This window comes from Centropristis striata, chromosome 15 (assembly GCF_030273125.1).
Source record: "Centropristis striata isolate RG_2023a ecotype Rhode Island chromosome 15, C.striata_1.0, whole genome shotgun sequence".
NCBI lineage: Eukaryota > Metazoa > Chordata > Actinopteri > Perciformes > Serranidae > Centropristis > Centropristis striata.
The window spans coordinates 4,510,094-4,523,871 of NC_081531.1; the positions used below are offsets into that span (position 1 = coordinate 4,510,094).

General features: G+C 34.9%; 1 protein-coding gene across 1 annotated transcript in view; it reads right to left on the reverse strand.

The window, feature by feature from the left end:
• Positions 1 to 13,778, reverse strand: part of opcml (opioid binding protein/cell adhesion molecule-like) — a 568,265-nt gene that overhangs the window by 496,052 nt on the left and 58,435 nt on the right. The window lies entirely within an intron of this gene.

Below are 13,778 nucleotides of genomic sequence, written 5' to 3' on the forward strand. Positions count from 1 at the left end.
CACTTAGAAGTATTTCATTTTCACAGCTTGATGCAAAGCATAGGTCTCAAACACGCGGCCCGCGGGCCAATTGTGGCCCTCGTGACGATATTTTGTGGCCCCCACCTTGATATGAAAGTTTAATGTGAGTTTTATATGAATGACACTTTACCGTGTTGTGTGTGGAAGGTCCCTTTAATTACTTTTTTTGGTAATTTTGTGTCTTTTTTTAAGTAAGTTTGTGTCTTTTTTTTGGTAATTTTGTGTCTTTTTTTAGTAATTGTATGTCTTTTTTAATAATTTTGTGTCTTTTTTAGTAATTTTGTGTCTTTTTGGTAATTCTGGTTTTTTTTTGTCATTTTGTGCCATTTTTAAAAGTAATTAAGTGATTTTTTTTAGTCATTTTGTGTCGTTTTTGGTCATTTTGTATATTTTTTTAATGTAATTTAGTGTTTTTTCAGTCATTTTGTGTCTTTTTGTAAAAAATTTTGTCATTGTGTGTATTTTTTTAATGTAATTTAGTGTTTTTTCAGTCATTTTGTGTCTTTTCTGTCATTTTGTGTCTTTTTTTGGTCATTTAGTGTCTTTTTTTAAATAATGTTGTGTCTTTTTAAGTCATTTAGGTTTTCTTTCTGTCATTTTGTGTCTTTTTTCGTAATTTTGTGTCTTTTTTTGGTCATTTTAATACTGCCTCCAGCGTCCCCCAGGTAATTAGAGTTTGAGAGCCCTGCTCTACATACAAATATTAGAACACTTTGCACACCGGTTATACTCTTCTCCTCCATTATTCCTCGCTCTCTTCAAGCTGTTATTTCCAGAGTCCTAATGATAAAACAGCAGAGCTGCAGAAACTGCTGCTCCACAATCACTTGCAGGTTTTAGTCCTAGCCGTGGCTGAACTGCTGGTCAAGGGCTGTCACCTGCAAATTCCTCCCACAATTGACATGCCATTCCTTCTAGGGGCGTTAAAAAGCCACTTTAACTGAAGCTGCTGAACTGTAAAGGAATATAAATGAAAGTACAACCTCGACTCAGCCTCGGCCTGCTGCTGTCCTCTCCAGCTGCTGTTTGGGGGGGTTGCTGTGTGTGAATTAATATTATTTTTTTGGTAATGTTGTGTCTTTTTTTAATAAAAATTGTGTCTTTTTAAAATACTTTTGTGTCCTTTTTTTAATAATTTTGTGTCTTTTTAAAATAATTTTGTGTCCTTTTTTAAAGTAATTTACTATTTTTTCAGTCATTTTGTGTCTTTTTTTGGTCATTTTGTGTCTTTTTACAAAGTAATTTAGTGTTTATTCAGTCATTTTGTGTCTTTTTTGGTAATTGTGTGTCTTTTTTGGTCATTTTGTGTCTTTTTTTGTCATTTTGTGTCTTTTTTTAGTAATTTTGTGTCTTTCTTTGGTCATTTTGATACTGCCTCCAGAGGCCTTTGCTTTACCGTTTTGTTTTTATCCTGTTGTGTCATTATTTGGTCTTCTTTGTCTTTTTTTCTGCACCTTTAATATCCTTTTTTATATCTTTCATCATGTTTACAGGAAGCATTTTGGGTGTAATCCTGCTGTTTTTAAATGTGCTACACATATAAAGTGACTGGACCTGACCTCTATATTTCATGAGTCACACAACAAATATCCATCTTTTCCATATTTTGTGTCCTTTTTTAATAATTTTGTGTCTTTTTTTAAAGTAATTTACTGTTTTTTCAGTCATTTTGTGTCTTTTTTGTCATTTTATGTCTTTTTTTGTTAATTTTGTGTCTTTTTTTAATAATTAAGTCTTTTTTCAAAGTAATTTAGTGTTTATTCAGTAATTTTGTGTCTTTTTTGGTAATTGTTCGACTTTTTATGGTAATTTTGTGTCTTTTTTGTCATTTTGTGTCTTTTTTTAGTAATTTTGTCTTTTTTGGGTAATTTTGTGTCTTTTTAAAATTATTTTGTTTCCTTTTTTAATAATTTTGTGTCTTTTTTAAAAGTAATTTACTGTTTTTTTGTGTCTTTTTCTTGTCATTTTGCGTCTTTTTTGGTCATTTTTTTTTGGCCACAATTGACATGCCATTCCTTCTAGGGGCGTTAAAAAGCCACTTTAACTGAAGCTGCTGAACTGTAAAGGAATATAAATGAAAGTACAACCCGACTCAGCCTCGCCTGCTGCTGTTCTCTTGCTGTGGTATTGGTTGCTGTGTGTGAATTAATATTCTGAAGAAGAAGCCATTTTCAATTACTGAGGGGTTTCTTCTGTAACTGAGGCCAGCTAAATTTAATAAATGTAGGGCCTCCAGTCCGCACAATGATGCGGATTGAATATTTTGGTGAATACTGAGCTTCCATTCCTGACAAATTTATGGTTTCCAGTGTGAGTAAGCAATAATTTCTGCTAAAGCATTTATGCATTGCAAAATAAATTGCTGTGGTTCACTTTGCAGCACCGTTGACTGTTTAAAACAATAACCATCTGTCATAGGGAGCGTATGGGGAGGACTGCAGGACTCAATGTGTCCCCTGTGTCAGAGTAAACATAGAGCTTATCAAATGCCAGCCATTAAAGGACACATTAACCAAGTTACTCCTCTCTCACAATCACTCCCTCTGGTCTGAGTGTATGTAGAGATGTATAGAGGAGCTTCTTCTCCCCTCAGAGCAACATGAGCTGCTCGTTTTCAACATGCAACTGTAAAATTCTTCTTTTAAACTAGGGGGGGACCAAGATGTCAGAAAATGATTTTAAGTTTGAGTTATTTTTCCAATCCATGCCTTAACCCATGGGTCTCAAACTTGGGCCAATTGTGGCTTTTGTGACGATATTTTGTGGCCCCCACCTCGATATGAAAGTTTAATGTGAGTTTTATATGAATGGCACTTTACCGTGTTGTGTGTGGAAGGTCCCTTTAATTACTTTTTTTGGTAATTCTGTGTCTTTTTTGCTTAATTTTGTGTCTTTTTTTGGTAGTTGTGTGTCTTTTTAAAATAATTTTGTTTCTTTTTTGTTAATTCTGTGTATTTTTTGTAATTTAGTGTATTTTTGGTCATTTTGTGTCTTTTTAAAATAAATTATTTTGTGTCTTTTTTGGTAATTCTGTCTTTTTTGGTCATTTTGTTTCTTTTTTTGTAATTTTGTGTCTTTTTTTGGTAATTTTGTGTCTTTTTTTGGTAGTTGTGTGTCTTTTTAAAATAATTTTGTTTCTTTTTTGTTAATTCTGTGTATTTTTTGTAATTTAGTGTCTTTTTTTGGTAATTTTGTGTCTTTTTTTGGTAGTTGTGTGTCTTTTTAAAATAATTTTGTTTCTTTTTTGTTAATTCTGTGTATTTTTTGGTAATTCTGTCTTTTTTTGGTCATTTTGTGTCTTTTTTTTGGTAATTCTGTGTCTTTTTTGATCATTTTATGTCTTCTTGTAATTTTGTAGTTTTGTAATTTTTGTCTTTTTGAAGTAACTTTGTTTTTTTTTCTGTCATTTTGTGTCTTTTTTTTTGTAACTTTGTCTTTTTTTGGTCATTTTGATACTGCCTCCAGGTAATTTGAGTTTGAGAGCCCTGCTTTATATCAAAGCATACTTTTTTAAACACACCAGGATGAACCGAGCCTTGTGGTTAAAGGTTGAACAGAGAATCGGAGCACTAAGTGCTGCACACGTTTACTGAGAGACAGTAAGCTGAATCAACCTGCTGGGGACGTTTTCCAACATCGGAGGCGAACTGTGTTTCTGAATCTTTCTGTCCTGGTGTGTGATTCTGCAGGAGGAGTCATAGTGGACTGTGTCAAATGCAGCAGACAGGTCAACAGGAAGCAGCAGCCTGAGCAGAGTGAAGAGGACTCTGGTCTCGCTCCACTGTGCTAACATGTTTTGACGGTTTATTTTTCTGGTGCTTTTCTGCTTTTTTCATATGCATGTCAGGTCACTGATTGTCAGCCGGGGAGGAATCCACTGGACACGGACAGGGTGAAATAACAGCTAAATGATCCTGTAGTCATTTCATTTTACTTAATATATTTGATAAAATGTATTAAATATAGATGTGTCCTTGTTTTTGAGGCAGTTGTTTAACAAATTATCCATTCATATAAAGGTTGAAAAGCACATATCTTTTATCTGAGGGCTATGAGCTCTTAAAGGTGCAGTATGTGGAATCTTGAGTTTTGTCCATTTCAGGAAAAATATAGTTTATATTTCTATGTAATCAAATACTGACACTTTTTGTGGTTTTGGTGTGTCGTGATGTTGGGTCTACATCAACCCAAAGTTGATGTAGACCCAACATATGTATACACATACTGCACCTTTAAGAGCTCATAGCACCCAGATAAAAAAAAAATGCTTTTTAACCTTTATATCAAAAGATACTTTGTTAACCCTCTGGAGTGTCCAAAAGCTCCAAATAATCCAGACTTGTTGCCTCCACCAGACTAGAAAACAAAGCAGCGTGGAGCCCTACTGTAAATTTACCTCTAAAGTTCTGGCTGTAAACTCCATGAGGCCAGTTTCAGTTTGATGATGATATACCAAGTAAAACTGGAGACAAGCTCAAATAGATTTAGTATAAAATGATAGAACTGGATGGAACCCTCTTATATGGTAGATTTGACACCTTTGTTCACATTTGCAACATTTAAAAATTCTTTATGGAGCATGATAGTGTTTTGAAAGTTAAAAAAAAAAAGATTCAAAATCACTATTCATGTTGGACTAAAGGACTAAAAACAAAATGACCAAAAAAAAAGGCACAACATTAGCACAAAATTACCACAAAAAGACACAAAATAACGAAAAAAGACACAATAAAAGACACAAAATGACCAAAAAAGACACAAAATGACTAAAAAAAGACATGAAATGACAAAAAAAGACACAAAATGACCAAAAAAAGACACAAAATGACCAAAAAAAGACACAAAGTGACTAAAAATGACAAAATGACAATAAAAAATAAATTATTATTAGGTCATATAGGTGAGGTGGTACTGGAAAAAAATATACCAACATGGCATTTAAACATTTTGTGTAAAAAAAAAAAATGGACAAAATAGCCCAAATAGACTCCATAAAAGCCTCTCTGTCATTGTGTCTCTCTCCATGGTGCTGAAACCAGAAAGTTCAGCCTCTCCCATCAACTCTGTTCCCTGTGTGTGTTTTCACCTTCTCCTGGTGTGGTCTGGGTGGTAAAGCCCTCTAGGACTGTAAGTCAGAGGCAAAGAAAGAAAACCTGTGAAGTTCTGCAGCGAGGAAGTCACAACGTGTGAGACGGATGTTTACTTCCAACCGACAGGCTGCACTGTTTGGTTTGAACCAGCGCCATGACTTCACTCAGCAGAAACCTCACGGAGGAAGCGTCGGATCAAAAACCTGCAGAATTATTGATACACAAATAGTCTAGACAGAATTGTCCAAAAAGTGAAAGTGAGGAGCATTTATGGGTACAAGTCAGGAACCGGCCTACTTTACTTATTTCAAGGGTGCTGAATCCAAAAAAAAATGGTTCCCAAGCGAAATTTTGGGTTTTTGACCTTCTCATTTGCATATATTTTCCCCAAGTTTTTTTGTAAGAAGGCAATCAAAGATGAGGAAATTAAGTTTCTAGATCTATAGTCTAGAAGACTATAGGGGTCAGAGCAAGGATATAGTGGAGGCTCAGTGTCTTTTTTATGTGTGTGTATATATATATATATATATATATATATATATATATATATATATATATATATATATATATATATATATATATATATATATTCAAAATACCAACTTTTAAGGTGGAATTAAGCATTATTTGTGTCATTTTTTAAGGCCGACATAAATATTCAATCAATATCACTTTTAAATGTTCCAGTTGGTATTTTGCATATATATATACATAAAAAAGGCAGTGAGCCTCCACTATCTCCTTGCTCTGACCCTGAAAAAGTTGCACCGTATTTACTTTAAAAACAAAAACTTTTAAACTTGATATATTCACAGGCCTATATATTCATTTAATATATAAATATTATGTTTTTATTCTTTTTAAGGCTATTTCATGTACTATCATATACATTTTTATCAAGTTTTTTTTGTTATTAAACACAAACTATTCTCGCCCAATTCGATGACACATGTTTTGTGTCAATCTATCCAGAGGCATGAGGAGAAAAAGAAAGAAAAATAACACATTGTGTGCTAAAATCTACACAACATGTGTCAAAATGATATCAACACAACCATGTGTGTTGTTTTTTGACACATCTCTTTTTTCTCTATAATATATCACAGAAATAAAATGTTCACATAGTATATCAGTTTATGTGCAGTGCAGCAAAAACAAAATAACTGAACCTGATCCAGTATCATCTGTATCACTATCTGTCTGACTGTATTTTCTCACTGTAGTCCAAAAAAAAAAAAAAAAATAAACCCATCAAACCTATTTACCTGAAAACTGCTTGAGGCTGTTCTTGTAATCAAAACCTAATTAAAATAAATGTATAAAATCTGTGAATCACATTATTTAAGCCTTTGATAGGCTAATAAAATGATAAATCATGTAATAAATATGCATGAGTAAGAAGGATAAACAAAATGAGCAATTAAGCTTGTGACCTCATCATAATACAGGCTGGGAGGCATTAGAGATTCATCTGGCAGCATGATTATGTGGAGTTTTCTGTCTGGTCGCCGTGGTGATTCAGTATCATCCACGTGATGTAAGGCAGCTATTCTCAATGTTGGGGTCCCGACCCCAGTTGGGGTCACGAGATGATTTCTGGGGGTCGCCAAATCATTTTGGAAGTCAGCTCTGTCTCCACTGTGTTAAAGTGTTCATGTGTTTTAGTCTTTTTGGTCATTTTGTGTCTTTTTTTGTCTTTTTGTGTCTTTTTTTTTTGTCATTTTGTGTCTTTTTCTGTTTTTTTGTGTCTTTTCTGGTAATTTTGTGTCTCTTTTGGTAATTTTGTGTCTTTTTCTGTTTTTTTTGTGTCTCTTCTAGTCATTTTGTGTCTTTTTTTTGGTAATTTTGTGTCTTTTTTGTCTTTTTTTTGGTCATTCTGTCTTTTCTGGTCATTTTGTGTCTTTTTTGTGTCTTTTTTGGGCCATTTTGTGTCATTTGTGGTCAAAATGAGTCCTTTTTTGCCTAATTTTATGTACTTTTTTGGTCATTTTGTGTCTTTTTTCTTTATCATTTTGTGTCATTTTGTGGTCAATTTGATTCTTTTTGGGGTCATTTTGTGTCTTTTCTGACAAATCCCAAAGTAGCAAGTTGTTACTTTCCAAGGAGTCTCTGGCTTGAAGCTGACTGTTACACACTCAGGAATGGACCTTTAAACTGATAGCAAAGGACTTAGATTAAAAGTAACAATAAAATATAAAAGAATATAAATATAAATGCACAGACAGAGAGATGTTTTAGTTGTTGTCTGCTTCATTATTTGTCCAAAATTCATCGTATCAACTAAATTTGTCTGATCTGAACTGTGAGATTCTGTTCAATGAGACAACATGATGTTAGATTGGGTGTCTCGACTCAAAAAGGTTGAGAACTACTGCTGTAAGGTTTGCATAGACTGACTCTTATCTAATTGTCTGGCTCACTCTGTGTGTGTGTGTGTGTGTGTGTGTTTCTGTGTGTACATGCACCAGAGCTTGGCACAGGAGTTGTGCTTGCACTCTGGCCCGCTGACTAATTAGTGTGTGTAATCTGCAGGCTCACTCTGGGATCTTGGCTCCAGGGCACCTGGGTCCCTGAGCATCGGGGCCCACCTGCCCGCTCGTCTGCCTCCCCACCGACTCACAGATGGTCTGCAGCAGAGCGCGCTCTTCATTACCCGCTAACTCAGAGTGGTGAAACATCGCTCCGTCAGGACCTTTGCAACACATGGCATTCAACTATTCCTTAACCATGGTTCCCTTTCTGCTTCACACACATTCTGGACAGCAAAGTCATGTCTTCAAAGATACACAAGAGTCCCTAAACTAGAAACACAACCACACTCTAAAAAAATGACACTGGCTCAACTTAAAAAAAATGTTGTAACAATTTGCATTTATCTTTTTAAGTCATTCCAACTAAGACATTATTGAGTATTTCCTTAGCTGAACTAACTCATTTAGTCTAGTAAAACCAACATGATTTGTTTTGTCCTCTACAAGCTTCATTATACTTATTTTTAATGTTTTAGTGTTAATAACTGGTCAAATCACTCTATTTAAGTTACTATAACTCCTTTATTTTACTTTCTTTCTACTCAACAAAGTCCATTCAAATTGTTACCTCAATGTTATTGAGTATAAGTAACTTATTTCACTTAAGTCAGACATATTGTAATACAATACTAAGTTTCATTATCTTAATACTTTTCCTTGTTAAGTGAAGGCAGAAATGCTTATCCAAAATCAATATATTTAGTTAGAGTTAACCCTCTGGAGTCAACAGAACATGACTTCATGACGTCAAAAAAAGACACAAAAATGACCAAAAAGACACAAAAAGACACAAAATGACTAAAAAAAGACACAAAAAGACACAAAATGACTAGAAAAAAAGACACAAAATTACAAAAAAAGAGACAAAATTCCAAAAAAGAGACAAAATGACAAAAAAAAGACACAAAAAGAAACGAAAAGACATGAAAAGGATTAAAAAATGGACAAAATAGTCCAAGACTCCATAGAGTTAAGACATCTTTCTTCATTTTTAATTTTGATCAACATCTTGAAATAAGTTATCAACTTAATAAACCAATGGACATGTAACAAATTGTATTTTTTATGCTGAAAAAGCTCATGTTTTTAAGTCATACTAACTAACTAACTAACCTCCTGAATCTTTTTTTAGAGTGTAGGCTCTAGTCTTGATTGTAATGAGGTAAACTAGTTGGAGTCCATTGGTCCAGTGAAATTGAATTAGTGACTGAATCTGGCTCATGGGGCTTTTTTCTGAGTTATGTAAAGCTGAAAGCTGTGATTCAGAGAATGTGCCCAAACGCATGTGATGTCGCCACGGGTGCTGGCAGTGATGACATCATCACTATAGTCTCTGGCAAGGCAAAAGAGACTTTGACGGTGAGACATTGTAGAATTGTAAAACAGTTCACGAATACAATTCCTTTTTAAAGACAGATATTTGTTGGGTGACTCATGAAATATAGAGGTCAGGTCCAGTCACTTTATATGTATAACACATTTGAAAACAGCAGGATTACATCCAAAATGCTTCCTGTAAACATGATGAAAGATATAAAAAGGATATTAAAGGTGCAGAAAAAAAGACAAAGAAGATCAAATAATGACACAACAGGATAAAAACAAAACGGTAAAGCAGGGCTCTCAAACTCAAATTACCTGGCGGCCTCTGGAGGCAGTATCAAAATGACCAAAAAAAGACACAAAATGACCAAAAAAAGACACCAAATGACAGAAAAAAAAACTAAATTACTTAAAAAAAGACACAAAATGACCAAAAAAAGACACAAAATGACAAAAAAAACCTAAATTACTTAAAAAAGAAACCAAATGACCAAAAAGACACAAAATTACAAAAAAGACAGAATGACCAAAAAATAAAAAGAATTACCAAAAAAGACACAAAATGACCCTGAAAAAGATACAAAATGACCGAAAAAAGACACAAAACCCTAAATTACTTAAAAAAGAAACAAAATGACCAAAAAAAAAGATAGAATTATTTTAAAAAGACACAAAATTACCCAAAAAATTAATTAAAGGGACCTTCCACACACAACACGGTAAAGTGCCATTCATATACAACTCACATTAAACTTTCATATCAAGGTGGGGGCCACAAAATATCATCACGAGGGCCACAAGTTTGAGACCCATGCGGTAAAGGAACAACTAACAAGATAAAATAAAAGTCAAAGAACTAAAATAGGGGGAAAATGGAGTAAGAAGATGTTAAATTCAAGTTATAAAGGATTTCAAAAAAGCCATGCAGCAGCTTCAGATCCATCTTTTTTCACTTGCTTTTAGTTATCAAACGTATCACAAGTAGAACAGGACTTAATGTCGGGCATGGAGATATTTGTGGGAGCGGCAACAGTGAAAGCTCAGTCACCTTTTGTTTTTGTGAAGATGACCTGAGTGGTAGGGGGCAGAATATGGAGTCAGCAGGCCAGAAATGTATTGTGGATCAAATCCTTAAACATGAATAGTAAGATTCACTGTTTCAGGGGAATCAGAACAGGAGTTATCTGGTGTCTTTTCTTTGTTCTTACTGAAAAGTCTAGCAGCTGCGTTTTAAACAATACTGAGTGAAGAGAGGGTGGAATGGGTCGAGCGCCATATACAGCAAATTACAGTAATCACGCCTGGATGTGACGTGAGCACAGATAATTGTTTCCATGTCTCAACAAGAGAAAAACAGCTTTAATTTGGCTACAATTCTAAGATGATAATAACTGCTCTTCACAACACTGACTTGTTAGAAATGAATGAAGTGTCCGAGGAGATTTTTAATCTCATTGTGCAAATCTGCAGACAAAGGCCCACGCCGACTGGATAGACTGGTGACAGAGCTAAAAAGACCAAATATAATTGCCTCAGTTTAATTTTTCTTTTGGTCCAAAGAAGATCTGCACCATCTAACATTTGATGTCGTTTAAACAGTTATGGAGGTTTTCCACTGTCAGGTGAAAGTGGAAGGTAAAACTGTGAGTCATCTGCGTAACAGTGACATACAATGTTATATTTGTTTGAAAATGGAGCCCAATGGAAGTATGAAGTGTATAATGAGAATAAAAGAGGATCCGAAATTGAACCCTGGGGTGCCCCATTTAATATGAGCAATAGATGAAGAACAGTTTCCTATGATGACTTGTGAGATGCATGTTGTTTTCCTTTAAATGTGCACTGAAACTGCAACATACGCTAAGATACATATAGCATGCCATTTTAAATGCAATTAGATTTCTTTAGGTTTGTTAATTATTGGTCCAAACTGCAACTGGACACCATGGAAGCTGCATGAGGACCGCCAAGCTGCTAACATGTTGCAGTCCAAAGTAGCTGCTGATACAACTAGCCTGCTCATTAGTTGTTAATGTAATCCTGCAGCATCAATGATTAAACGACATCGTCTTCACTCGTTCCCTGGTAGTATCTACCTCCAGTAGGCTTACTCAATATTAACTTTGTTTGTTGAACATGGACACATATTTTGTAACTGACACGGTGCACTGTTAGCCTGGGTATACCCAGACTGCCTTGCGCGCTCGAATTTGATTTCGAACCTCCAGGCCGTCTGGAAACCAAGCGATTATCTTAGCCCTGTTTTAGGGATCCAATCACAGAGCGGGGAGGGACGGTAAGACGATGACGCGTACTACTCGGCACTTGGAAGCTTTCCGGATCCAACATGGCTGCTGCGGACGCGAAACTCTCTTTAGCTGTAGATGGTGTTTTAAATAGTTTAGAGCGAAAGTTGAAAGGCGAAAGGTCTCTCGGCAGCTCCGCTGTCCCCCGGCTCGTAGCGAGATCACCGGTAGCGGGGCTATTAGCGCCGCACGGGCGGTTTCTGCGGCTCGTTGCGCCGAGCCGGTGAGACCGCCGGTCACCGCCGGTGATCTCGCTCCGAATCGGGGGACAGCGGAGCCGCCAGAGACCCGCAGCAGCTTGTTTATTGCCCATAAAATCAGTGGATGTGTGTGGCTGAATGACATGAGGGGGAATAAAGCGTGAAAATAAATAATCTTGCAGAAAGCGAGAACTGGAGAAGCAAAGCAGCAGCAACACTCTCTCACAGACACACACACAACAAACATCCATCTCTGTTGCTCTACTACGTCATCTGGTATAACTGATCTGATTGGCTAAGAGCTACCTACAGACGCTTTGATAGACATTCTAAGCGTCCAATAAACGGCTCCGGAGGATCGTAAACCACACCTCCTCTACGGAGAAAAGCATTGTAGGTGTCCAGACCTAATCTCCAATGAGATTTGGTCTGGTGTTAGCCAGGCTAGTGCACTGTAGGAAATGATTGTAGAAATTACAGTAAAACACTGTCAAATTGCATCAGAAATAGGGCATAAAATTAAAAATTGTACAATACCTTATTAGACTTGTGCAAAAATATATTTTTTAATTATGTTAAATTAATTGGAGAAATACTATAATGTCACAAATACACAATTGCCCTTAAAAAAAACAGGATTATTCAGTCTAAATTGCTGTTTTTGCTGATATTTATATCAATTTAGGTAACACTTTACAATAACCAACTAAGTGATGTTTTTAGATGGTTTATAAACCAATTATTAACCATTTACAAAGTGCTGTACATATTTAATCGTTTAATCTTTTTCAACCAATTTCTTAAAGGTATATGAATATTTTCAAAAATCATTAATATACTTAAATGGTGTTAAAATTGTTATAATGAGTGAAACTAAAACTATTAATAAACTAATAATTATAATTTAATTGTTTGTTAATGGTAAAGTAACTATAAACCTACATTAATATACCACCGATTAGCCATTAATAAATTATTTAGTTAGTTAAACATTAATAAATTCTGTATTTACCATTCTAAATGGCCTATATACAGTTTATAAATCTTTTTACCATTTATAAATGATGGTTATTGTAAAGTGTTACCTAAATTTACAGTAGAAAACCCACTCACTGTATTTTTTATGGTGAAGTTCTGGGAACCACAGCTGCTGCTATTTCATTGTAAATTAAACAGATTTTTTTTTTTTACAGTGTGGCCAAGCTACTCCAGAAAATATGTCGAACTCAGGCATGTCACAGTGACAATATGATCAAACACACCCACATCCATTCAAACTGGTAGTTTGTACTTCAATTTGTAAAATGCACCTGCAAGATGAAACAGATAATAACAGAGAAATCTTGCAGCACCTGCAGTCTCAGGTGCTGTTTGTCTCAGCTCATTGTGTCTGTCTCTCTGGAGCATCACTCAGTCCACACTGACATTCCCTCATAAAAGAAGGATTGCTGGAGGAAACGTATAAAACTGATAGATTTTTAGATATGCATAGTACTGCATGTCCCTCGCTCTAAATATATCAACATTGGAAGAAATCATCTGCCTTACCCATCAAGCATTTGATGGACATAAAAGGAGAGAAACTAATATAAAAGCAGCTTTGGAACGTGTTGAAATATTTTCAGGTTCAATTTTACAAAATGATAAAAGCGGCAGTGATGGATGACTAAAGATGAGATCTCAACTTGACTAAATTCAATGTTTGGGGCTATTGTATCCACATTTATTAAAGCCCAGAATGTTTGCTGGCTTTATTTTTAAGATGAAGACATTTATCTTAGGAACACGGCAGAATTATACATGCCATGGTGTGGCAGTTGGAAGAAAAAGAGTGTAAAATCAGCTGTGATTATGCATTATGGAAATAGCCACAGGTGTAGACAACAATGTACAGATCTTTTATTTTTTTTTTAACCCTCTGGAGTCCATCTATTTATTGAAAATACACATTTTATTTACAGTAATAACTTTATTTATATATGATATGTAGAGAAGCTGAGAAAGCCAGTTGAGAGTTCAATCATAGGAGCTTTCACAGTGTGACATTTATGTTTCTAGACCATTTTTAAAGTGTGAATTTTCTTGCTACAATGAAAACGATTACTATTTTTAATTAATTAATTAATTTTAAAATAGACTGTTTTGTAGTTTTATTATTTATTATTCTTTCTGCTGTTTTTGTGTGTATAAATGATTTAAAAAAAGGTACTTTTCCATAGAAACCTGTGTCTTTTGTTTGTATTTTGGGTTCCTGGCAGCTTTACACTTTGTTAATTAAAATAAAATGAAAAATCTGACTGATAGCCA